Consider the following 22,967-nt stretch of genomic DNA (forward strand, 5'->3'; position numbering starts at 1 on the left):
CGTTTAGTTTTAGATCTAACGAAGGTTCTCAGAGGAGAGGTGAAAGGTCTTCAAGGCACTTAGAGAATTCCAGCTGCTTTCTTTCAAAGCTCATCAGACTACCATGACGTGGATGACTGGGAACCCTTTTTTCTCATTCACTGTGTGCAGTCCCTCTGGAGTCATCCCTGTTGGAGCTTGTCAGTAGCAAAGGCCTGAAGGTACAAAAATGAATACTGAAGAGAGCTTAACACCATTCCTGCTTGAATTTGAAGGCCGATTTAAGTCTATCCTTTCAGAGTTCCAGACTTAAACACAGGCTTCCTGTGGCTCGTTGGTCTAGGCGTATGATTCTCGCTTAGGGTGCGAGAGGTCCCGGGTTCAAATCCCGGACGAACCCCCTTAAAATCACAAGCTCTTAGCTTCATGGAATTCTTTGGAAAGACACATTCCTTCTGGGGCATTGTAAATGTGTTGTGTGCCAAACCGTTCAATGTGATCTGGGACACCAATTTGTCTTTCTAAAACAATGTTTGTGAAGGAGTCACTCTCATGAGTCATTGAGTGATGCCATTGACTGCACAGTCCCTGCCACGCAATCTGTATATGTCACATTTTGAGATTGCCTTGGAAACCTTACTGGGCAGGTACTAAAAAATACCTGTAACCAGGTACTATCACCTAATGGAAACTTTAAAGATCGAGCTGAGTCAAGTTAAGCCAAGCTAGGTAGGTGCTAGTGGAAAAGGGCTATTAGAGATCACAAACTCTGATCGAAATTGAGGCCATTCAATTTCGGTGTAAAGACGTTAAACTACATATGTGAAGGTCTCATAATGGTTTCACCTGAAACCTCTGCTGATATTTACCCACGCCTTTTTTCCACCCCTTGGCTCATGTGATGTGTTTCATAGTTGGTCAACGACCCTGGCAAAGACAACCCGCTCTGGGTTTTAAATACCTGGGACTCTCCAACGTTTAGTTTTAGATCTAACGAAGGTTCTCAGAGGAGAGGTGAAAGGTCTTCAAGGCACTTAGAGAATTCCAGCTGCTTTCTTTCAAAGCTCATCAGACTACCATGACGTGGATGACTGGGAACCCTTTTTTCTCATTCACTGTGTGCAGTCCCTCTGGAGTCATCCCTGTTGGAGTTTGTCAGTAGCAAAGGCCTGAAGGTACAAAAATGAATACTGAAGAGAGCTTAACACCATTCCTGCTTGAATTTGAAGGCCGATTTAAGTCTATCCTTTCAGAGTTCCAGACTTAAACACAGGCTTCCTGTGGCTCGTTGGTCTAGGCGTATGATTCTCGCTTTGGGTGCGAGAGGTCCCGGGTTCAAATCCCGGACGAGCCCCCTTAAAATCACAAGCTCTTAGCTTCATGGAATTCTTTGGTAAGACACATTCCTTCTGGGGCATTGTAAATGTGTTGTGTGCCAAACCGTTCAATGTCATCTGGGACACCAATTTGTCTTTCTAAAACAACGTTTGTGAAGGAGTCACTCTCATGAGTCATTGAGTGATGCCATTGACTGCACAGTCCCTGCCACGCAATCTGTATATGTCACATTTTGAGATTGCCTTGGAAACCTTACTGGGCAGGTACTAAAAAATACCTGTAACCAGGTACTATCACCTAATGGGAACTTTAAAGATCGAGCTGAGTCAAGTTAAGCCAAGCTAGGTAGGTGTTAGTGGAAAAGGGCTATTAGAGATCACAAACTCTGATCGAAATTGAGGCCATTCAATTTCGGTGTAAAGACGTTAAACTACATATGTGAAGGTCTCATAATGGTTTCACCTGAAACCTCTGCTGATATTTACCCACGCCTTTTTTCCACCCCTTGGCTCATGTGATGTGTTTCATAGTTGGTCAACGACCCTGGCAAAGACAACCCGCTCTGGGTTTTAAATACCTGGGACTCTCCAACGTTTAGTTTTAGATCTAACGAAGGTTCTCAGAGGAGAGGTGAAAGGTCTTCAAGGCACTTAGAGAATTCCAGCTGCTTTCTTTCAAAGCTCATCAGACTACCATGACGTGGATGACTGGGAACCCTTTTTTCTCATTCACTGTGTGCAGTCCCTCTGGAGTCATCCCTGTTGGAGCTTGTCAGTAGCAAAGGCCTGAAGGTACAAAAATGAATACTGAAGAGAGCTTAACACCATTCCTGCTTGAATTTGAAGGCCGATTTAAGTGTATCCTTTAAGAGTTCCAGACTTAAACACATGCTTCCTGTGGCTCGTTGGTCTAGGCGTATGATTCTCGCTTTGGGTGCGAGAGGTCCCGGGTTCAAATCCCGGACGAACCCCCTTAAAATCACAAGCTCTTAGCTTCATGGAATTCTTTGGAAAGACACATTCCTTCTGGGGCATTGTAAATGTGTTGTGTGCCAAACCGTTCAATGTGATCTGGGACACCAATTTGTCTTTCTAAAACAACGTTTGTGAAGGAGTCACTCTCATGAGTCATTGAGTGATGCCATTGACTGCACAGTCCCTGCCACGCAATCTGTATATGTCACATTTTGAGATTGCCTTGGAAACCTTACTGGGCAGGTACTAAAAAATACCTGTAACCAGGTACTATCACCTAATGGAAACTTTAAAGATCGAGCTGAGTCAAGTTAAGCCAAGCTAGGTAGGTGCTAGTGGAAAAGGGCTATTAGAGATCACAAACTCTGATCGAAATTGAGGCCATTCAATTTCGGTGTAAAGACGTTAAACTACATATGTGAAGGTCTCATAATGGTTTCACCTGAAACCTCTGCTGATATTTACCCACGCCTTTTTTCCACCCCTTGGCTCATGTGATGTGTTTCATAGTTGGTCAACGACCCTGGCAAAGACAACCCGCTCTGGGTTTTAAATACCTGGGACTCTCCAACGTTTAGTTTTAGATCTAACGAAGGTTCTCAGAGGAGAGGTGAAAGGTCTTCAAGGCACTTAGAGAATTCCAGCTGCTTTCTTTCAAAGCTCATCAGACTACCATGACGTGGATGACTGGGAACCCTTTTTTCTCATTCACTGTGTGCAGTCCCTCTGGAGTCATCCCTGTTGGAGTTTGTCAGTAGCAAAGGCCTGAAGGTACAAAAATGAATACTGAAGAGAGCTTAACACCATTCCTGCTTGAATTTGAAGGCCGATTTAAGTCTATCCTTTCAGAGTTCCAGACTTAAACACAGGCTTCCTGTGGCTCGTTGGTCTAGGCGTATGATTCTCGCTTTGGGTGCGAGAGGTCCCGGGTTCAAATCCCGGACGAGCCCCCTTAAAATCACAAGCTCTTAGCTTCATGGAATTCTTTGGTAAGACACATTCCTTCTGGGGCATTGTAAATGTGTTGTGTGCCAAACCGTTCAATGTGATCTGGGACACCAATTTGTCTTTCTAAAACAATGTTTGTGAAGGAGTCACTCTCATGAGTCATTGAGTGATGCCATTGACTGCACAGTCCCTGCCACGCAATCTGTATATGTCACATTTTGAGATTGCCTTGGAAACCTTACTGGGCAGGTACTAAAAAATACCTGTAACCAGGTACTATCACCTAATGGGAACTTTAAAGATCGAGCTGAGTCAAGTTAAGCCAAGCTAGGTAGGTGTTAGTGGAAAAGGGCTACTAGAGATCACAAACTCTGATCGAAATTGAGGCCATTCAATTTCGGTGTAAAGACGTTAAACTACATATGTGAAGGTCTCATAATGGTTTCACCTGAAACCTCTGCTGATATTTACCCACGCCTTTTTTCCACCCCTTGGCTCATGTGATGTGTTTCATAGTTGGTCAACGACCCTGGCAAAGACAACCCGCTCTGGGTTTTAAATACCTGGGACTCTCCAACGTTTAGTTTTAGATCTAACGAAGGTTCTCAGAGGAGAGGTGAAAGGTCTTCAAGGCACTTAGAGAATTCCAGCTGCTTTCTTTCAAAGCTCATCAGACTACCATGACGTGGATGACTGGGAACCCTTTTTTCTCATTCACTGTGTGCAGTCCCTCTGGAGTCATCCCTGTTGGAGCTTGTCAGTAGCAAAGGCCTGAAGGTACAAAAATGAATACTGAAGAGAGCTTAACACCATTCCTGCTTGAATTTGAAGGCCGATTTAAGTCTATCCTTTCAGAGTTCCAGACTTAAACACAGGCTTCCTGTGGCTCGTTGGTCTAGGCGTATGATTCTCGCTTAGGGTGCGAGAGGTCCCGGGTTCAAATCCCGGACGAGCCCCCTTAAAATCACAAGCTCTTAGCTTCATGGAATTCTTTGGTAAGACACATTCCTTCTGGGGCATTGTAAATGTGTTGTGTGCCAAACCTTTCTATGTGATCTGGGACACCAATTTGTCTTTCTAAAACAACGTTTGTGAAGGAGTCACTCTCATGACTCATTGAGTGATGCCATTGACTGCACAGTCCCTGCCACGCAATCTGTATATGTCTCATTTTGAGATTGCCTTGGAAACCTTACTGGGCAGGTACTAAAAAATACCTGTAACCAGGTACTATCACCTAATGGAAACTTTAAAGATCGAGCTGAGTCAAGTTAAGCCAAGCTAGGTAGGTGCTAGTGGAAAAGGGCTATTAGAGATCACAAACTCTGATCGAAATTGAGGCCATTCAATTTCGGTGTAAAGACGTTAAACTACATATGTGAAGGTCTCATAATGGTTTCACCTCTGCTGATAATTACCCACGCCTTTTTTCCACCCCTTGGCTCATGTGATGTGTTTCATAGTTGGTCAACGACCCTGGTAAAGACAACCCGCTCTGGGTTTTAAATACCTGGGACTCTCCAACGTTTAGTTTTAGATCTAACGAAGGTTCTCAGAGGAGAGGTGAAAGGTCTTCAAGGCACTTAGAGAATTCCAGCTGCTTTCTTTCAAAGCTCATCAGACTACCATGACGTGGATGACTGGGAACCCTTTTTTCTCATTCACTGTGTGCAGTCCCTCTGGAGTCATCCCTGTTGGAGCTTGTCAGTAGCAAAGGCCTGAAGGTACAAAAATGAATACTGAAGAGAGCTTAACACCATTCCTGCTTGAATTTGAAGGCCGATTTAAGTCTATCCTTTAAGAGTTCCAGACTTAAACACATGCTTCCTGTGGCTCGTTGGTCTAGGCGTATGATTCTCGCTTTGGGTGCGAGAGGTCCCGGGTTCAAATCCCGGACGAACCCCCTTAAAATCACAAGCTCTTAGCTTCATGGAATTCTTTGGAAAGACACATTCCTTCTGGGGCATTGTAAATGTGTTGTGTGCCAAACCGTTCAATGTGATCTGGGACACCAATTTGTCTTTCTAAAACAACGTTTGTGAAGGAGTCACTCTCATGAGTCATTGAGTGATGCCATTGACTGCACAGTCCCTGCCACGCAATCTGTATATGTCACATTTTGAGATTGCCTTGGAAACCTTACTGGGCAGGTACTAAAAAATACCTGTAACCAGGTACTATCACCTAATGGGAACTTTAAAGATCGAGCTGAGTCAAGTTAAGCCAAGCTAGGTAGGTGTTAGTGGAAAAGGGCTATTAGAGATCACAAACTCTGATCGAAATTGAGGCCATTCAATTTCGGTGTAAAGACGTTAAACTACATATGTGAAGGTCTCATAATGGTTTCACCTGAAACCTCTGCTGATATTTACCCACGCCTTTTTTCCACCCCTTGGCTCATGTGATGTGTTTCATAGTTGGTCAACGACCCTGGTAAAGACAACCCGCTCTGGGTTTTAAATACCTGGGACTCTCCAACGTTTAGTTTTAGATCTAACGAAGGTTCTCAGAGGAGAGGTGAAAGGTCTTCAAGGCACTTAGAGAATTCCAGCTGCTTTCTTTCAAAGCTCATCAGACTACCATGACGTGGATGACTGGGAACCCTTTTTTCTCATTCACTGTGTGCAGTCCCTCTGGAGTCATCCCTGTTGGAGCTTGTCAGTAGCAAAGGCCTGAAGGTACAAAAATGAATACTGAAGAGAGCTTAACACCATTCCTGCTTGAATTTGAAGGCCGATTTAAGTCTATCCTTTAAGAGTTCCAGACTTAAACACATGCTTCCTGTGGCTCGTTGGTCTAGGCGTATGATTCTCGCTTTGGGTGCGAGAGGTCCCGGGTTCAAATCCCGGACGAACCCCCTTAAAATCACAAGCTCTTAGCTTCATGGAATTCTTTGGAAAGACACATTCCTTCTGGGGCATTGTAAATGTGTTGTGTGCCAAACCGTTCAATGTGATCTGGGACACCAATTTGTCTTTCTAAAACAACGTTTGTGAAGGAGTCACTCTCATGAGTCATTGAGTGATGCCATTGACTGCACAGTCCCTGCCACGCAATCTGTATATGTCACATTTTGAGATTGCCTTGGAAACCTTACTGGGCAGGTACTAAAAAATACCTGTAACCAGGTACTATCACCTAATGGAAACTTTAAAGATCGAGCTGAGTCAAGTTAAGCCAAGCTAGGTAGGTGCTAGTGGAAAAGGGCTATTAGAGATCACAAACTCTGATCGAAATTGAGGCCATTCAATTTCGGTGTAAAGACGTTAAACTACATATGTGAAGGTCTCATAATGGTTTCACCTGAAACCTCTGCTGATATTTACCCACGCCTTTTTTCCACCCCTTGGCTCATGTGATGTGTTTCATAGTTGGTCAACGACCCTGGCAAAGACAACCCGCTCTGGGTTTTAAATACCTGGGACTCTCCAACGTTTAGTTTTAGATCTAACGAAGGTTCTCAGAGGAGAGGTGAAAGGTCTTCAAGGCACTTAGAGAATTCCAGCTGCTTTCTTTCAAAGCTCATCAGACTACCATGACGTGGATGACTGGGAACCCTTTTTTCTCATTCACTGTGTGCAGTCCCTCTGGAGTCATCCCTGTTGGAGCTTGTCAGTAGCAAAGGCCTGAAGGTACAAAAATGAATACTGAAGAGAGCTTAACACCATTCCTGCTTGAATTTGAAGGCCGATTTAAGTCTATCCTTTCAGAGTTCCAGACTTAAACACAGGCTTCCTGTGGCTCGTTGGTCTAGGCGTATGATTCTCGCTTAGGGTGCGAGAGGTCCCGGGTTCAAATCCCGGACGAGCCCCCTTAAAATCACAAGCTCTTAGCTTCATGGAATTCTTTGGTAAGACACATTCCTTCTGGGGCATTGTAAATGTGTTGTGTGCCAAACCGTTCAATGTCATCTGGGACACCAATTTGTCTTTCTAAAACAACGTTTGTGAAGGAGTCACTCTCATGAGTCATTGAGTGATGCCATTGACTGCACAGTCCCTGCCACGCAATCTGTATATGTCACATTTTGAGATTGCCTTGGAAACCTTACTGGGCAGGTACTAAAAAATACCTGTAACCAGGTACTATCACCTAATGGGAACTTTAAAGATCGAGCTGAGTCAAGTTAAGCCAAGCTAGGTAGGTGTTAGTGGAAAAGGGCTATTAGAGATCACAAACTCTGATCGAAATTGAGGCCATTCAATTTCGGTGTAAAGACGTTAAACTACATATGTGAAGGTCTCATAATGGTTTCACCTCTGCTGATATTTACCCACGCCTTTTTTCCACCCCTTGGCTCATGTGATGTGTTTCATAGTTGGTCAACGACCCTGGTAAAGACAACCCCATCTAGGGTTTAAATACCTGGGACTCTCCAACATTTAGTTTTAGATCTAACGAAGGTTCTCAGAGGAGAGGTGAAAGGTCTTCAAGGCACTTAGAGAATTCCAGCTGCTTTCTTTCAAAGCTCATCAGACTACCATGACGTGGATGACTGGGAACCCTTTTTTCTCATTCACTGTGTGCAGTCCCTCTGGAGTCATCCCTGTTGGAGCTTGTCAGTAGCAAAGGCCTGAAGGTACAAAAATGAATACTGAAGAGAGCTTAACACCATTCCTGCTTGAATTTGAAGGCCGATTTAAGTCTATCCTTTCAGAGTTCCAGACTTAAACACATGCTTCCTGTGGCTCGTTGGTCTAGGCGTATGATTCTCGCTTATGGTGCGAGAGGTCCCGGGACGAACCCCCTTAACATCACAAGCTCTTAGCTTCATGGAATTCTTTGGTAAGACACATTCCTTCTGGGGCATTGTAAATGTGTTGTGTGCCAAACCGTTCAATGTGATGTGTGACACCACTTTGTCTTTCTAAAACAACGTTTGTGAAGGAGTCACTCTCATGAGTCATTGAGTGATGCCATTGACTGCACAGTCCCTGCCACGCAATCTGTATATGTCACATTTTGAGATTGCCTTGGAAACCTTACTGGGCAGGTACTAAAAAATACCTGTAACCAGGTACTATCACCTAATGGAAACTTTAAAGATCGAGCTGAGTCAAGTTAAGCCAAGCTAGGTAGGTGCTAGTGGAAAAGGGCTATTAGAGATCACAAACTCTGATCGAAATTGAGGCCATTCAATTTCGGTGTAAAGACGTTAAACTACATATGTGAAGGTCTCATAATGGTTTCACCTCTGCTGATAATTACCCACGCCTTTTTTCACACCTTGGCTCATGTGATGTGTTTCATAGTTGGTCAACGACCCTGGTAAAGACAACCCCATCTAGGGTTTAAATACCTGGGACTCTCCAACATTTAGTTTTAGATCTAACGAAGGTTCTCAGAGGAGAGGTGAAAGGTCTTCAAGGCACTTAGAGAATTCCAGCTGCTTTCTTTCAAAGCTCATCAGACTACCATGACGTGGATGACTGGGAAACCTTTTTTCTCATTCACTGTGTGCAGTCCCTCTGGAGTCATCCCTGTTGGAGCTTGTCAGTAGCAAAGGCCTGAAGGTACAAAAATGAATACTGAAGAGAGCTTAACACCATTCCTGCTTGAATTTGAAGGCCGATTTAAGTCTATCCTTTCAGAGTTCCAGACTTAAACACAGGCTTCCTGTGGCTCGTTGGTCTAGGCGTATGATTCTCGCTTTGGGTGCGAGAGGTCCCGGGTTCAAATCCCGGACGAGCCCCCTTAAAATCACAAGCTCTTAGCTTCATGGAATTCTTTGGAAAGACACATTCCTTCTGGGGCATTGTAAATGTGTTGTGTGCCAAACCGTTCAATGTGATCTGGGACACCAATTTGTCTTTCTAAAACAACGTTTGTGAAGGAGTCACTCTCATGAGTCATTGAGTGATGCCATTGACTGCACAGTCCCTGCCACGCAATCTGTATATGTCACATTTTGAGATTGCCTTGGAAACCTTACTGGGCAGGTACTAAAAAATACCTGTAACCAGGTACTATCACCTAATGGAAACTTTAAAGATCGAGCTGAGTCAAGTTAAGCCAAGCTAGGTAGGTGCTAGTGGAAAAGGGCTATTAGAGATCACAAACTCTGATCGAAATTGAGGCCATTCAATTTCGGTGTAAAGACGTTAAACTACATATGTGAAGGTCTCATAATGGTTTCACCTGAAACCTCTGCTGATATTTACCCACGCCTTTTTTCCACCCCTTGGCTCATGTGATGTGTTTCATAGTTGGTCAACGACCCTGGCAAAGACAACCCGCTCTGGGTTTTAAATACCTGGGACTCTCCAACGTTTAGTTTTAGATCTAACGAAGGTTCTCAGAGGAGAGGTGAAAGGTCTTCAAGGCACTTAGAGAATTCCAGCTGCTTTCTTTCAAAGCTCATCAGACTACCATGACGTGGATGACTGGGAACCCTTTTTTCTCATTCACTGTGTGCAGTCCCTCTGGAGTCATCCCTGTTGGAGCTTGTCAGTAGCAAAGGCCTGAAGGTACAAAAATGAATACTGAAGAGAGCTTAACACCATTCCTGCTTGAATTTGAAGGCCGATTTAAGTCTATCCTTTCAGAGTTCCAGACTTAAACAAACACTTCCTGTGGCTCGTTGGTCTAGGCGTATGATTCTCGCTTAGGGTGCGAGAGGTCCCGGGTTCAAATCCCGGACGAGCCCCCTTAAAATCACAAACTCTTAGCTTCATGGAATTCTTTGGTAAGACACATTCCTTCTGGGGCATTGTAAATGTGTTGTGTGCCAAACCGTTCAATGTGATCTGGGACACCAATTTGTCTTTCTAAAACAACGTTTGTGAAGGAGTCACTCTCATGAGTCATTGAGTGATGCCATTGACTGCACAGTCCCTGCCACGCAATCTGTATATGTCACATTTTGAGATTGCCTTGGAAACCTTACTGGGCAGGTACTAAAAAATACCTGTAACCAGGTACTATCACCTAATGGAAACTTTAAAGATCGAGCTGAGTCAAGTTAAGCCAAGCTAGGTAGGTGCTAGTGGAAAAGGGCTATTAGAGATCACAAACTCTGATCGAAATTGAGGCCATTCAATTTCGGTGTAAAGACGTTAAACTACATATGTGAAGGTCTCATAATGGTTTCACCTGAAACCTCTGCTGATATTTACCCACGCCTTTTTTCCACCCCTTGGCTCATGTGATGTGTTTCATAGTTGGTCAACGACCCTGGCAAAGACAACCCGCTCTGGGTTTTAAATACCTGGGACTCTCCAACGTTTAGTTTTAGATCTAACGAAGGTTCTCAGAGGAGAGGTGAAAGGTCTTCAAGGCACTTAGAGAATTCCAGCTGCTTTCTTTCAAAGCTCATCAGACTACCATGACGTGGATGACTGGGAACCCTTTTTTCTCATTCACTGTGTGCAGTCCCTCTGGAGTCATCCCTGTTGGAGCTTGTCAGTAGCAAAGGCCTGAAGGTACAAAAATGAATACTGAAGAGAGCTTAACACCATTCCTGCTTGAATTTGAAGGCCGATTTAAGTCTATCCTTTCAGAGTTCCAGACTTAAACACATACTTCCTGTGGCTCGTTGGTCTAGGCGTATGATTCTCGCTTAGGGTGCGAGAGGTCCCGGGTTCAAATCCCGGACGAGCCCCCTTAAAATCACAAGCTCTTAGCTTCATGGAATTCTTTGGTAAGACACATTCCTTCTGGGGCATTGTAAATGTGTTGTGTGCCAAACCTTTCTATGTCATCTGTGACATAAACTTGTATTTCTAAAATAACGTTGTTGATTTTGTGAAGGAGTCACTCTCAAGACTCCTTGAGTGATGCCATTGACTGCACAGTCCCTGCCACGCAATCTGTATATGTCACATTTTGAGATTGCCTTGGAAACCTTACTGGGCAGGTACTAAAAAAATACCTGTAACCAGGTACTATCACCTAATGGAAACTTTAAAGATCGAGCTGAGTCAAGTTAAGCCAAGCTAGGTAGGTGCAAGTGGAAAAGCGTTAGAGATCACAAACTCTGATCGAAATTGAGGCCATTCAATTTCGGTGTAAAGACGTTAAACTACATATGTGAAGGTCTCATAATGGTTTCACCTCTGCTGATAATTACCCACGCCTTTTTTCCACCCCTTGGCTCATGTGATGTGTTTCATAGTTGGTCAACGACCCTGGTAAAGACAACCCGCTCTGGGTTTTAAATACCTGGGACTCTCCAACGTTTAGTTTTAGATCTAACGAAGGTTCTCAGAGGAGAGGTGAAAGGTCTTCAAGGCACTTAGAGAATTCCAGCTGCTTTCTTTCAAAGCTCATCAGACTACCATGACGTGGATGACTGGGAACCCTTTTTTCTCATTCACTGTGTGCAGTCCCTCTGGAGTCATCCCTGTTGGAGCTTGTCAGTAGCAAAGGCCTGAAGGTACAAAAATGAATACTGAAGAGAGCTTAACACCATTCCTGCTTGAATTTGAAGGCCGATTTAAGTCTATCCTTTCAGAGTTCCAGACTTAAACAAACACTTCCTGTGGCTCGTTGGTCTAGGCGTATGATTCTCGCTTAGGGTGCGAGAGGTCCCGGGTTCAAATCCCGGACGAGCCCCCTTAAAATTACAAGCTCTTACCTTCATGGAATTCTTTGGTAAGACACATTCCTTCTGGGGCATTGTAAATGTGTTGTGTGCCAAACCGTTCAATGTGATCTGGGACACCAATTTGTCTTTCTAAAACAACGTTTGTGAAGGAGTCACTCTCATGAGTCATTGAGTGATGCCATTGACTGCACAGTCCCTGCCACGCAATCTGTATATGTCACATTTTGAGATTGCCTTGGAAACCTTACTGGGCAGGTACTAAAAAATACCTGTAACCAGGTACTATCACCTAATGGAAACTTTAAAGATCGAGCTGAGTCAAGTTAAGCCAAGCTAGGTAGGTGCTAGTGGAAAAGGGCTATTAGAGATCACAAACTCTGATCGAAATTGAGGCCATTCAATTTCGGTGTAAAGACGTTAAACTACATATGTGAAGGTCTCATAATGGTTTCACCTGAAACCTCTGCTGATATTTACCCACGCCTTTTTTCCACCCCTTGGCTCATGTGATGTGTTTCATAGTTGGTCAACGACCCTGGCAAAGACAACCCGCTCTGGGTTTTAAATACCTGGGACTCTCCAACGTTTAGTTTTAGATCTAACGAAGGTTCTCAGAGGAGAGGTGAAAGGTCTTCAAGGCACTTAGAGAATTCCAGCTGCTTTCTTTCAAAGCTCATCAGACTACCATGACGTGGATGACTGGGAACCCTTTTTTCTCATTCACTGTGTGCAGTCCCTCTGGAGTCATCCCTGTTGGAGCTTGTCAGTAGCAAAGGCCTGAAGGTACAAAAATGAATACTGAAGAGAGCTTAACACCATTCCTGCTTGAATTTGAAGGCCGATTTAAGTCTATCCTTTCAGAGTTCCAGACTTAAACACATACTTCCTGTGGCTCGTTGGTCTAGGCGTATGATTCTCGCTTAGGGTGCGAGAGGTCCCGGGTTCAAATCCCGGACGAGCCCCCTTAAAATCACAAGCTCTTAGCTTCATGGAATTCTTTGGTAAGACACATTCCTTCTGGGGCATTGTAAATGTGTTGTGTGCCAAACCTTTCTGTGACATCAACTTGTATTTCTAAAATAACGTTGTTGATTTTGTGAAGGAGTCACTCTCAAGACTCATTGAGTGATGCCATTGACTGCACAGTCCCTGCCACGCAATCTGTATATGTCACATTTTGAGATTGCCTTGGAAACCTTACTGGGCAGGTACTAAAAAAATACCTGTAACCAGGTACTATCACCTAATGGAAACTTTAAAGATCGAGCTGAGTCAAGTTAAGCCAAGCTAGGTAGGTGCAAGTGGAAAAGCGTTAGAGATCACAAACTCTGATCGAAATTGAGGCCATTCAATTTCGGTGTAAAGACGTTAAACTACATATGTGAAGGTCTCATAATGGTTTCACCTCTGCTGATAATTACCCACGCCTTTTTTCCACCCCTTGGCTCATGTGATGTGTTTCATAGTTGGTCAACGACCCTGGTAAAGACAACCCGCTCTGGGTTTTAAATACCTGGGACTCTCCAACGTTTAGTTTTAGATCTAACGAAGGTTCTCAGAGGAGAGGTGAAAGGTCTTCAAGGCACTTAGAGAATTCCAGCTGCTTTCTTTCAAAGCTCATCAGACTACCATGACGTGGATGACTGGGAACCCTTTTTTCTCATTCACTGTGTGCAGTCCCTCTGGAGTCATCCCTGTTGGAGCTTGTCAGTAGCAAAGGCCTGAAGGTACAAAAATGAATACTGAAGAGAGCTTAACACCATTCCTGCTTGAATTTGAAGGCCGATTTAAGTCTATCCTTTCAGAGTTCCAGACTTAAACACAGGCTTCCTGTGGCTCGTTGGTCTAGGCGTATGATTCTCGCTTTGGGTGCGAGAGGTCCCGGGTTCAAATCCCGGACGAGCCCCCTTAAAATCACAAGCTCTTAGCTTCATGGAATTCTTTGGTAAGACACATTCCTTCTGGGGCATTGTAAATGTGTTGTGTGCCAAACCTTTCTATGTCATCTGTGACATAAACTTGTATTTCTAAAATAACGTTGTTGATTTTGTGAAGGAGTCACTCTCAAGACTCCTTGAGTGATGCCATTGACTGCACAGTCCCTGCCACGCAATCTGTATATGTCACATTTTGAGATTGCCTTGGAAACCTTACTGGGCAGGTACTAAAAAAATACCTGTAACCAGGTACTATCACCTAATGGAAACTTTAAAGATCGAGCTGAGTCAAGTTAAGCCAAGCTAGGTAGGTGCAAGTGGAAAAGCGTTAGAGATCACAAACTCTGATCGAAATTGAGGCCATTCAATTTCGGTGTAAAGACGTTAAACTACATATGTGAAGGTCTCATAATGGTTTCACCTCTGCTGATAATTACCCACGCCTTTTTTCCACCCCTTGGCTCATGTGATGTGTTTCATAGTTGGTCAACGACCCTGGTAAAGACAACCCGCTCTGGGTTTTAAATACCTGGGACTCTCCAACGTTTAGTTTTAGATCTAACGAAGGTTCTCAGAGGAGAGGTGAAAGGTCTTCAAGGCACTTAGAGAATTCCAGCTGCTTTCTTTCAAAGCTCATCAGACTACCATGACGTGGATGACTGGGAACCCTTTTTTCTCATTCACTGTGTGCAGTCCCTCTGGAGTCATCCCTGTTGGAGCTTGTCAGTAGCAAAGGCCTGAAGGTACAAAAATGAATACTGAAGAGAGCTTAACACCATTCCTGCTTGAATTTGAAGGCCGATTTAAGTCTATCCTTTCAGAGTTCCAGACTTAAACAAACACTTCCTGTGGCTCGTTGGTCTAGGCGTATGATTCTCGCTTAGGGTGCGAGAGGTCCCGGGTTCAAATCCCGGACGAGCCCCCTTAAAATTACAAGCTCTTAGCTTCATGGAATTCTTTGGTAAGACACATTCCTTCTGGGGCATTGTAAATGTGTTGTGTGCCAAACCGTTCAATGTGATCTGGGACACCAATTTGTCTTTCTAAAACAACGTTTGTGAAGGAGTCACTCTCATGAGTCATTGAGTGATGCCATTGACTGCACAGTCCCTGCCACGCAATCTGTATATGTCACATTTTGAGATTGCCTTGGAAACCTTACTGGGCAGGTACTAAAAAATACCTGTAACCAGGTACTATCACCTAATGGAAACTTTAAAGATCGAGCTGAGTCAAGTTAAGCCAAGCTAGGTAGGTGCTAGTGGAAAAGGGCTATTAGAGATCACAAAGTCTGATCGAAATTGAGGCCATTCAATTTCGGTGTAAAGACGTTAAACTACATATGTGAAGGTCTCATAATGGTTTCACCTCTGCTGATAATTACCCACGCCTTTTTTCCACCCCTTGGCTCATGTGATGTGTTTCATAGTTGGTCAACGACCCTGGTAAAGACAACCCGCTCTGGGTTTTAAATACCTGGGACTCTCCAACGTTTAGTTTTAGATCTAACGAAGGTTCTCAGAGGAGAGGTGAAAGGTCTTCAAGGCACTTAGAGAATTCCAGCTGCTTTCTTTCAAAGCTCATCAGACTACCATGACGTGGATGACTGGGAACCCTTTTTTCTCATTCACTGTGTGCAGTCCCTCTGGAGTCATCCCTGTTGGAGCTTGTCAGTAGCAAAGGCCTGAAGGTACAAAAATGAATACTGAAGAGAGCTTAACACCATTCCTGCTTGAATTTGAAGACCGATTTAAGTCTATCCTTTCAGAGTTCCAGACTTAAACACAGGCTTCCTGTGGCTCGTTGGTCTAGGCGTATGATTCTCGCTTTGGGTGCGAGAGGTCCCGGGTTCAAATCCCGGACGAACCCCCTTAAAATCACAAGCTCTTAGCTTCATGGAATGCTTTGGAAAGACACATTCCTTCTGGGGCATTGTAAATGTGTTGTGTGCCAAACCGTTCAATGTGATCTGGGACACCAATTTGTCTTTCTAAAACAACGTTTGTGAAGGAGTCACTCTCATGAGTCATTGAGTGATGCCATTGACTGCACAGTCCCTGCCACGCAATCTGTATATGTCACATTTTGAGATTGCCTTGGAAACCTTACTGGGCAGGTACTAAAAAAATACCTGTAACCAGGTACTATCACCTAATGGAAACTTTAAAGATCGAGCTGAGTCAAGTTAAGCCAAGCTAGGTAGGTGCAAGTGGAAAAGCGTTAGAGATCACAAAGTCTGATCGAAATTGAGGCCATTCAATTTCGGTGTAAAGACGTTAAACTACATATGTGAAGGTCTCATAATGGTTTCACCTCTGCTGATAATTACCCACGCCTTTTTTCCACCCCTTGGCTCATGTGATGTGTTTCATAGTTGGTCAACGACCCTGGTAAAGACAACCCGCTCTGGGTTTTAAATACCTGGGACTCTCCAACGTTTAGTTTTAGATCTAACGAAGGTTCTCAGAGGAGAGGTGAAAGGTCTTCAAGGCACTTAGAGAATTCCAGCTGCTTTCTTTCAAAGCTCATCAGACTACCATGACGTGGATGACTGGGAACCCTTTTTTCTCATTCACTGTGTGCAGTCCCTCTGGAGTCATCCCTGTTGGAGCTTGTCAGTAGCAAAGGCCTGAAGGTACAAAAATGAATACTGAAGAGAGCTTAACACCATTCCTGCTTGAATTTGAAGACCGATTTAAGTCTATCCTTTCAGAGTTCCAGACTTAAACACAGGCTTCCTGTGGCTCGTTGGTCTAGGCGTATGATTCTCGCTTTGGGTGCGAGAGGTCCCGGGTTCAAATCCCGGACGAGCCCCCTTAAAATCACAAGCTCTTAGCTTCATGGAATTCTTTGGAAAGACACATTCCTTCTGGGGCATTGTAAATGTGTTGTGTGCCAAACCGTTCAATGTGATCTGGGACACCAATTTGTCTTTCTAAAACAACGTTTGTGAAGGAGTCACTCTCATGAGTCATTGAGTGATGCCATTGACTGCACAGTCCCTGCCACGCAATCTGTATATGTCACATTTTGAGATTGCCTTGGAAACCTTACTGGGCAGGTACTAAAAAAATACCTGTAACCAGGTACTATCACCTAATGGAAACTTTAAAGATCGAGCTGAGTCAAGTTAAGCCAAGCTAGGTAGGTGCTAGTGGAAAAGGGCTATTAGAGATCACAAACTCTGATCGAAATTGAGGCCATTCAATTTCGGTGTAAAGACGTTAAACTACATATGTGAAGGTCTCATAATGGTTTCACCTCTGCTGATAATTACCCACGCCTTTTTTCACACCTTGGCTCATGTGATGTGTTTCATAGTTGGTCAACGACCCTGGTAAAGACAACCCCATCTAGGGTTTAAATACCTGGGACTCTCCAACGTTTAGTTTTAGATCTAACGAAGGTTCTCAGAGGAGAGGTGAAAGGTCTTCAAGGCACTTAGAGAATTCCAGCTGCTTTCTTTCAAAGCTCATCAGACTACCATGACGTGGATGACTGGGAACCCTTTTTTCTCATTCACTGTGTGCAGTCCCTCTGGAGTCATCCCTGTTGGAGCTTGTCAGTAGCAAAGGCCTGAAGGTACAAAAATGAATACTGAAGAGAGCTTAACACCATTCCTGCTTGAATTTGAAGACCGATTTAAGTCTATCCTTTCAGAGTTCCAGACTTAAACACAGGCTTCCTGTGGCTCGTTGGTCTAGGCGTATGATTCTCGCTTTGGGTGCGAGAGGTCCCGGGTTCAAATCCCGGACGAGCCCCCTTAAAATCACAAGCTCTTAGCTTCATGGAATTCTTTGGAAAGACACATTCCTTCTGGGGCATTGTAAATGTGTTGTGTGCCAAACCGTTCAATGTGATCTGGGACACCAATTTGTCTTTCTAAAACAACGTTTGTGAAGGAGTCACTCTCATAAGTCATTGAGTGATGCCATTGACTGCACAGTCCCTGCCACGCAATCTGTATATGTCACATTTTGAGATTGCCTTGGAAACCTTACTGGGCAGGTACTAAAAAAATACCTGTAACCAGGTACTATCACCTAATGGAAACTTTAAAGATCGAGCTGAGTCAAGTTAAGCCAAGCTAGGTAGGTGCTAGTGGAAAAGGGCTATTAGAGATCACAAACTCTGATCGAAATTGAGGCCATTCAATTTCGGTGTAAAGACGTTAAACTACATATGTGAAGGTCTCATAATGGTTTCACCTCTGCTGATAATTACCCACGCCTTTTTTCACACCTTGGCTCATGTGATGTGTTTCATAGTTGGTCAACGACCCTGGTAAAGACAACCCCATCTAGGGTTTAAATACCTGGGACTCTCCAACATTTAGTTTTAGATCTAACGAAGGTTCTCAGAGGAGAGGTGAAAGGTCTTCAAGGCACTTAGAGAATTCCAGCTGCTTTCTTTCAAAGCTCATCAGACTACCATGACGTGGATGACTGGGAACCCTTTTTTCTCATTCACTGTGTGCAGTCCCTCTGGAGTCATCCCTGTTGGAGCTTGTCAGTAGCAAAGGCCTGAAGGTACAAAAATGAATACTGAAGAGAGCTTAACACCATTCCTGCTTGAATTTGAAGGCCGATTTAAGTCTATCCTTTCAGAGTTCCAGACTTAAACACATACTTCCTGTGGCTCGTTGGTCTAGGCGTATGATTCTCGCTTAGGGTGCGAGAGGTCCCGGGTTCAAATCCCGGACGAGCCCCCTTAAAATCACAAGCTCTTAGCTTCATGGAATTCTTTGGTAAGACACATTCCTTCTGGGGCATTGTAAATGTGTTGTGTGCCAAACCTTTCTATGTCATCTGTGACATCAACTTGTATTTCTAAAATAACGTTGTTGATTTTGTGAAGGAGTCACTCTCAAGACTCATTGAGTGATGCCATTGACTGCACAGTCCCTGCCACGCAATCTGTATATGTCACATTTTGAGATTGCCTTGGAAACCTTACTGGGCAGGTACTAAAAAAATACCTGTAACCAGGTACTATCACCTAATGGAAACTTTAAAGATCGAGCTGAGTCAAGTTAAGCCAAGCTAGGTAGGTGCAAGTGGAAAAGCGTTAGAGATCACAAACTCTGATCGAAATTGAGGCCATTCAATTTCGGTGTAAAGACGTTAAACTACATATGTGAAGGTCTCATAATGGTTTCACCTCTGCTGATAATTACCCACGCCTTTTTTCCACCCCTTGGCTCATGTGATGTGTTTCATAGTTGGTCAACGACCCTGGCAAAGACAACCCGCTCTGGGTTTTAAATACCTGGGACTCTCCAACGTTTAGTTTTAGATCTAACGAAGGTTCTCAGAGGAGAGGTGAAAGGTCTTCAAGGCACTTAGAGAATTCCAGCTGCTTTCTTTCAAAGCTCATCAGACTACCATGACGTGGATGACTGGGAACCCTTTTTTCTCATTCACTGTGTGCAGTCCCTCTGGAGTCATCCCTGTTGGAGCTTGTCAGTAGCAAAGGCCTGAAGGTACAAAAATGAATACTGAAGAGAGCTTAACACCATTCCTGCTTGAATTTGAAGGCCGATTTAAGTCTATCCTTTCAGAGTTCCAGACTTAAACACATACTTCCTGTGGCTCGTTGGTCTAGGCGTATGATTCTCGCTTAGGGTGCGAGAGGTCCCGGGTTCAAATCCCGGACGAGCCCCCTTAAAATCACAAGCTCTTAGCTTCATGGAATTCTTTGGTAAGACACATTCCTTCTGGGGCATTGTAAATGTGTTGTGTGCCAAACCTTTCTATGTCATCTGTGACATCAACTTGTATTTCTAAAATAACGTTGTTGATTTTGTGAAGGAGTCACTCTCAAGACTCATTGAGTGATGCCATTGACTGCACAGTCCCTGCCACGCAATCTGTATATGTCACATTTTGAGATTGCCTTGGAAACCTTACTGGGCAGGTACTAAAAAAATACCTGTAACCAGGTACTATCACCTAATGGAAACTTTAAAGATCGAGCTGAGTCAAGTTAAGCCAAGCTAGGTAGGTGCAAGTGGAAAAGCGTTAGAGATCACAAACTCTGATCGAAATTGAGGCCATTCAATTTCGGTGTAAAGACGTTAAACTACATATGTGAAGGTCTCATAATGGTTTCACCTCTGCTGATAATTACCCACGCCTTTTTTCCACCCCTTGGCTCATGTGATGTGTTTCATAGTTGGTCAACGACCCTGGCAAAGACAACCCGCTCTGGGTTTTAAATACCTGGGACTCTCCAACGTTTAGTTTTAGATCTAACGAAGGTTCTCAGAGGAGAGGTGAAAGGTCTTCAAGGCACTTAGAGAATTCCAGCTGCTTTCTTTCAAAGCTCATCAGACTACCACGACGTGGATGACTGGGAACCCTTTTTTCTCATTCACTGTGTGCAGTCCCTCTGGAGTCATCCCTGTTGGAGCTTGTCAGTAGCAAAGGCCTGAAGGTACAAAAATGAATACTGAGGAGAGCTTAACACCATTCCTGCTTGAATTTGAAGGCCGATTTAAGTCTATCCTTTCAGAGTTCCAGACTTAAACACATACTTCCTGTGGCTCGTTGGTCTAGGCGTATGATTCTCGCTTAGGGTGCGAGAGGTCCCGGGTTCAAATCCCGGACGAGCCCCCTTAAAATCACAAGCTCTTAGCTTCATGGAATTCTTTGGTAAGACACATTCCTTCTGGGGCATTGTAAATGTGTTGTGTGCCAAACCTTTCTATGTCATCTGTGACATCAACTTGTATTTCTAAAATAACGTTGTTGATTTTGTGAAGGAGTCACTCTCAAGACTCATTGAGTGATGCCATTGACTGCACAGTCCCTGCCACGCAATCTGTATATGTCACATTTTGAGATTGCCTTGGAAACGAACGCTACCCCAACAGAGGTCGATTATCTTGTTAATAATTTCACCTCCTCACTACGTACGACTCTGGATACTGTAGCTCCTGTGAAAACTAAGGCCTCAAATCAGAAGTACCTGACTCCGTGGTATAATTCTGAAACACGTACCCTAAAGCAGATGACTCGTAATCTGGAGAGGAAATGGCGTGTCACAAATCTAGAGGATCATCATTTAGCCTGGAGAAATAGTTTGCTGCTTTATAAGAAAGCCCTCCGCAAAGCCAGAACATCTTACTATTCATCACTGATTGAAGAAAATAAGAACAACCCTAGGTTTCTCTTCAGCACTGTAGCCAGGCTGACAAAAAGTCAGAGCTCTTTTGAGCCAACCATCCCTTTAACGTTAACTAGTAATGACTTCATGAACTTCTTCACAAATAAAATTTTTATCATTAGAGAAAAAATTACCAATAATCATCCCACAGATGTAATATTATCTACAGCTACTCTTAGTACCATTGATATTAAGTTAGACTCTTTTTCTCCAATTGATCTTTCTGAGTTAACTTCAATAATTACTTCCTCCAAACCATCAACGTGTCTTTTAGACCCCATTCCTACAAAACTGCTCAAAGAAGTCCTGCCATTAATTAATTCTTCGATCTTAAATATGATCAACCTATCTCTAATAATCGGCTATGTACCACAGGCCTTCAAGCTGGCTGTAGTTAAACCTTTACTCAAAAAGCCATCTCTAGACCCAGCAGTCTTAGCTAATTATAGGCCAATCTCCAACCTTCCTTTCATATCAAAAATCCTTGAAAGAGTAGTTGTCAAACAGCTAACAGATCATCTGCAGAGGAATGGTTTATTTGAAGAGTTTCAGTCAGGTTTCAGAGCTCAGCACAGCACAGAAACAGCTTTAGTGAAGGTTACAAATGATCTTCTTATGGCCTCTGACAGTGGACTCATCTCTGTGCTTGTCCTGCTAGACCTCAGTGCAGCGTTCGATACTGTTGATCATAATATCCTATTAGAGCGATTAGAACATGCTGTAGGTATTACAGGTACTGCGCTGCAGTGGTTTGTATCATATCTATCTAATAGACTCCAATTCGTGCATGTAAATGGAGAGTCCTCTTCACACACTGAGGTTAATTATGGAGTTCCACAGGGTTCAGTGCTAGGACCAATTCTGTTTACATTATACATGCTTCCCTTAGGCAGCATCATTAGAAGACATAGCATACATTTTCACTGCTATGCAGATGACACCCAGCTCTATCTGTCCATGAAGCCAGATAACACACACCAATTAGTTAAACTGCAGGAATGTCTTAAAGACATAAAGACCTGGATGGCCGCTAACTTTCTGCTTCTTAATTCAGATAAAACTGAGGTTATTGTACTCGGCCCTGAAAATCTTAGAAATATGGTATCTAATCAGATTCTTACTCTGGATGGCATTACCTTGGCCTCCAGTAACGCGGTGAGGAACCTTGGAGTCATTTTTGACCAGGACATGTCCTTCAACGCACATATTAAACAAATATGTAAGACTGCTTTCTTCCATTTGCGCAACATCTCTAAAATTAGAAATATCCTGTCTCAGAGTGACGCTGAAAAACTAGTTCATGCATTTATTACTTCCAGGCTGGACTACTGTAATTCATTATTATCAGGATGTCCAAAAAACTCACTGAAAAGCCTTCAGCTAATCCAAAATGCTGCAGCAAGAGTCCTGACAGGGACTAGAAAGAGAGAGCATATTTCTCCTGTTTTGGCTTCCCTTCATTGGCTTCCTGTTAAATCCAGAATTGAATTCAAAATCCTGCTCCTCACATACAAGGTCTTAAATAATCAGGCCCCATCTTATCTTAATGACCTTGTAGTACCATATCACCCTATTAGAGCGCTCCGCTCTCGCTCTGCAGGCCTACTTGTTGTTCCTAGAGTATTTAAAAGTAGAATGGGAGGGAGAGCCTTCAGTTTTCAGGCCCCTCTTCTGTGGAACCAGCTTCCAGTTTGGATTCGGGAGACAGACACTATCTCTACTTTTAAGATTAGGCTTAAAACTTTCCTTTTTTCTAAAGCATATAGTTAGGGCTGGACCAGGTGACCCTGAATCCTCCCTTTGTTATGCTGCAATAGATGTAGGCTGCCGGGGGATTCCCATGATGCATTGAGTTTTTCCTTTCCAGTCACCTTTCTCACTCACTATGTATTAATAGACCTCTCTGCATTGAATCATATCTGTTATTAACCTCTGTCTCTCTTCCACAGCATGTCTTTATCCTGTCTTCCTTCTCTCACCCCAACCGGTCGCAGCAGATGGCCGCCCCTCCCTGAGCCTGGTTCTGCCGGAGGTTTCTTCCTGTTAAAAGGGAGTTTTTCCTTCCCACTGTCGCCAAAG

General features: G+C 43.7%; 16 non-coding genes across 16 annotated transcripts; all 16 read left to right on the forward strand.

The window, feature by feature from the left end:
• The first annotated feature begins 1,261 nt into the window (after positions 1 to 1,261).
• trnap-ugg (transfer RNA proline (anticodon UGG)) lies at positions 1,262 to 1,333 on the forward strand. Its single transcript has one exon. It is a non-coding gene; the product is annotated as a tRNA-Pro (tRNA).
• A 1,836-nt stretch (positions 1,334 to 3,169) lies between these two features.
• Positions 3,170 to 3,241, forward strand: trnap-ugg (transfer RNA proline (anticodon UGG)). Its single transcript has one exon. It is a non-coding gene; the product is annotated as a tRNA-Pro (tRNA).
• Positions 3,242 to 4,123: 882 nt separating this feature from the next.
• trnap-agg (transfer RNA proline (anticodon AGG)) lies at positions 4,124 to 4,195 on the forward strand. The gene has a single exon. It is a non-coding gene; the product is annotated as a tRNA-Pro (tRNA).
• A 2,783-nt stretch (positions 4,196 to 6,978) lies between these two features.
• trnap-agg (transfer RNA proline (anticodon AGG)) lies at positions 6,979 to 7,050 on the forward strand. Its single transcript has one exon. It is a non-coding gene; the product is annotated as a tRNA-Pro (tRNA).
• Positions 7,051 to 8,859: 1,809 nt separating this feature from the next.
• On the forward strand, positions 8,860 to 8,931 carry trnap-ugg (transfer RNA proline (anticodon UGG)). The gene has a single exon. It is a non-coding gene; the product is annotated as a tRNA-Pro (tRNA).
• An 882-nt stretch (positions 8,932 to 9,813) lies between these two features.
• trnap-agg (transfer RNA proline (anticodon AGG)) lies at positions 9,814 to 9,885 on the forward strand. The gene has a single exon. It is a non-coding gene; the product is annotated as a tRNA-Pro (tRNA).
• An 882-nt stretch (positions 9,886 to 10,767) lies between these two features.
• Positions 10,768 to 10,839, forward strand: trnap-agg (transfer RNA proline (anticodon AGG)). Its single transcript has one exon. It is a non-coding gene; the product is annotated as a tRNA-Pro (tRNA).
• Positions 10,840 to 11,720: 881 nt separating this feature from the next.
• On the forward strand, positions 11,721 to 11,792 carry trnap-agg (transfer RNA proline (anticodon AGG)). The gene has a single exon. It is a non-coding gene; the product is annotated as a tRNA-Pro (tRNA).
• An 882-nt stretch (positions 11,793 to 12,674) lies between these two features.
• Positions 12,675 to 12,746, forward strand: trnap-agg (transfer RNA proline (anticodon AGG)). The gene has a single exon. It is a non-coding gene; the product is annotated as a tRNA-Pro (tRNA).
• Positions 12,747 to 13,618: 872 nt separating this feature from the next.
• Positions 13,619 to 13,690, forward strand: trnap-ugg (transfer RNA proline (anticodon UGG)). Its single transcript has one exon. It is a non-coding gene; the product is annotated as a tRNA-Pro (tRNA).
• Positions 13,691 to 14,571: 881 nt separating this feature from the next.
• trnap-agg (transfer RNA proline (anticodon AGG)) lies at positions 14,572 to 14,643 on the forward strand. Its single transcript has one exon. It is a non-coding gene; the product is annotated as a tRNA-Pro (tRNA).
• A 1,820-nt stretch (positions 14,644 to 16,463) lies between these two features.
• Positions 16,464 to 16,535, forward strand: trnap-ugg (transfer RNA proline (anticodon UGG)). The gene has a single exon. It is a non-coding gene; the product is annotated as a tRNA-Pro (tRNA).
• Positions 16,536 to 17,410: 875 nt separating this feature from the next.
• Positions 17,411 to 17,482, forward strand: trnap-ugg (transfer RNA proline (anticodon UGG)). The gene has a single exon. It is a non-coding gene; the product is annotated as a tRNA-Pro (tRNA).
• Positions 17,483 to 18,357: 875 nt separating this feature from the next.
• On the forward strand, positions 18,358 to 18,429 carry trnap-agg (transfer RNA proline (anticodon AGG)). The gene has a single exon. It is a non-coding gene; the product is annotated as a tRNA-Pro (tRNA).
• An 881-nt stretch (positions 18,430 to 19,310) lies between these two features.
• On the forward strand, positions 19,311 to 19,382 carry trnap-agg (transfer RNA proline (anticodon AGG)). Its single transcript has one exon. It is a non-coding gene; the product is annotated as a tRNA-Pro (tRNA).
• Positions 19,383 to 20,263: 881 nt separating this feature from the next.
• On the forward strand, positions 20,264 to 20,335 carry trnap-agg (transfer RNA proline (anticodon AGG)). The gene has a single exon. It is a non-coding gene; the product is annotated as a tRNA-Pro (tRNA).
• The last annotated feature ends 2,632 nt before the right edge of the window (positions 20,336 to 22,967 follow it).

Source organism: Copadichromis virginalis, linkage group LG18, assembly GCF_057382275.1.
Source record: "Copadichromis virginalis isolate Kocher_CV1m ecotype Utaka linkage group LG18, C_Virginalis_male_GT1.1, whole genome shotgun sequence".
Taxonomy (NCBI): Eukaryota; Metazoa; Chordata; class Actinopteri; order Cichliformes; family Cichlidae; genus Copadichromis; species Copadichromis virginalis.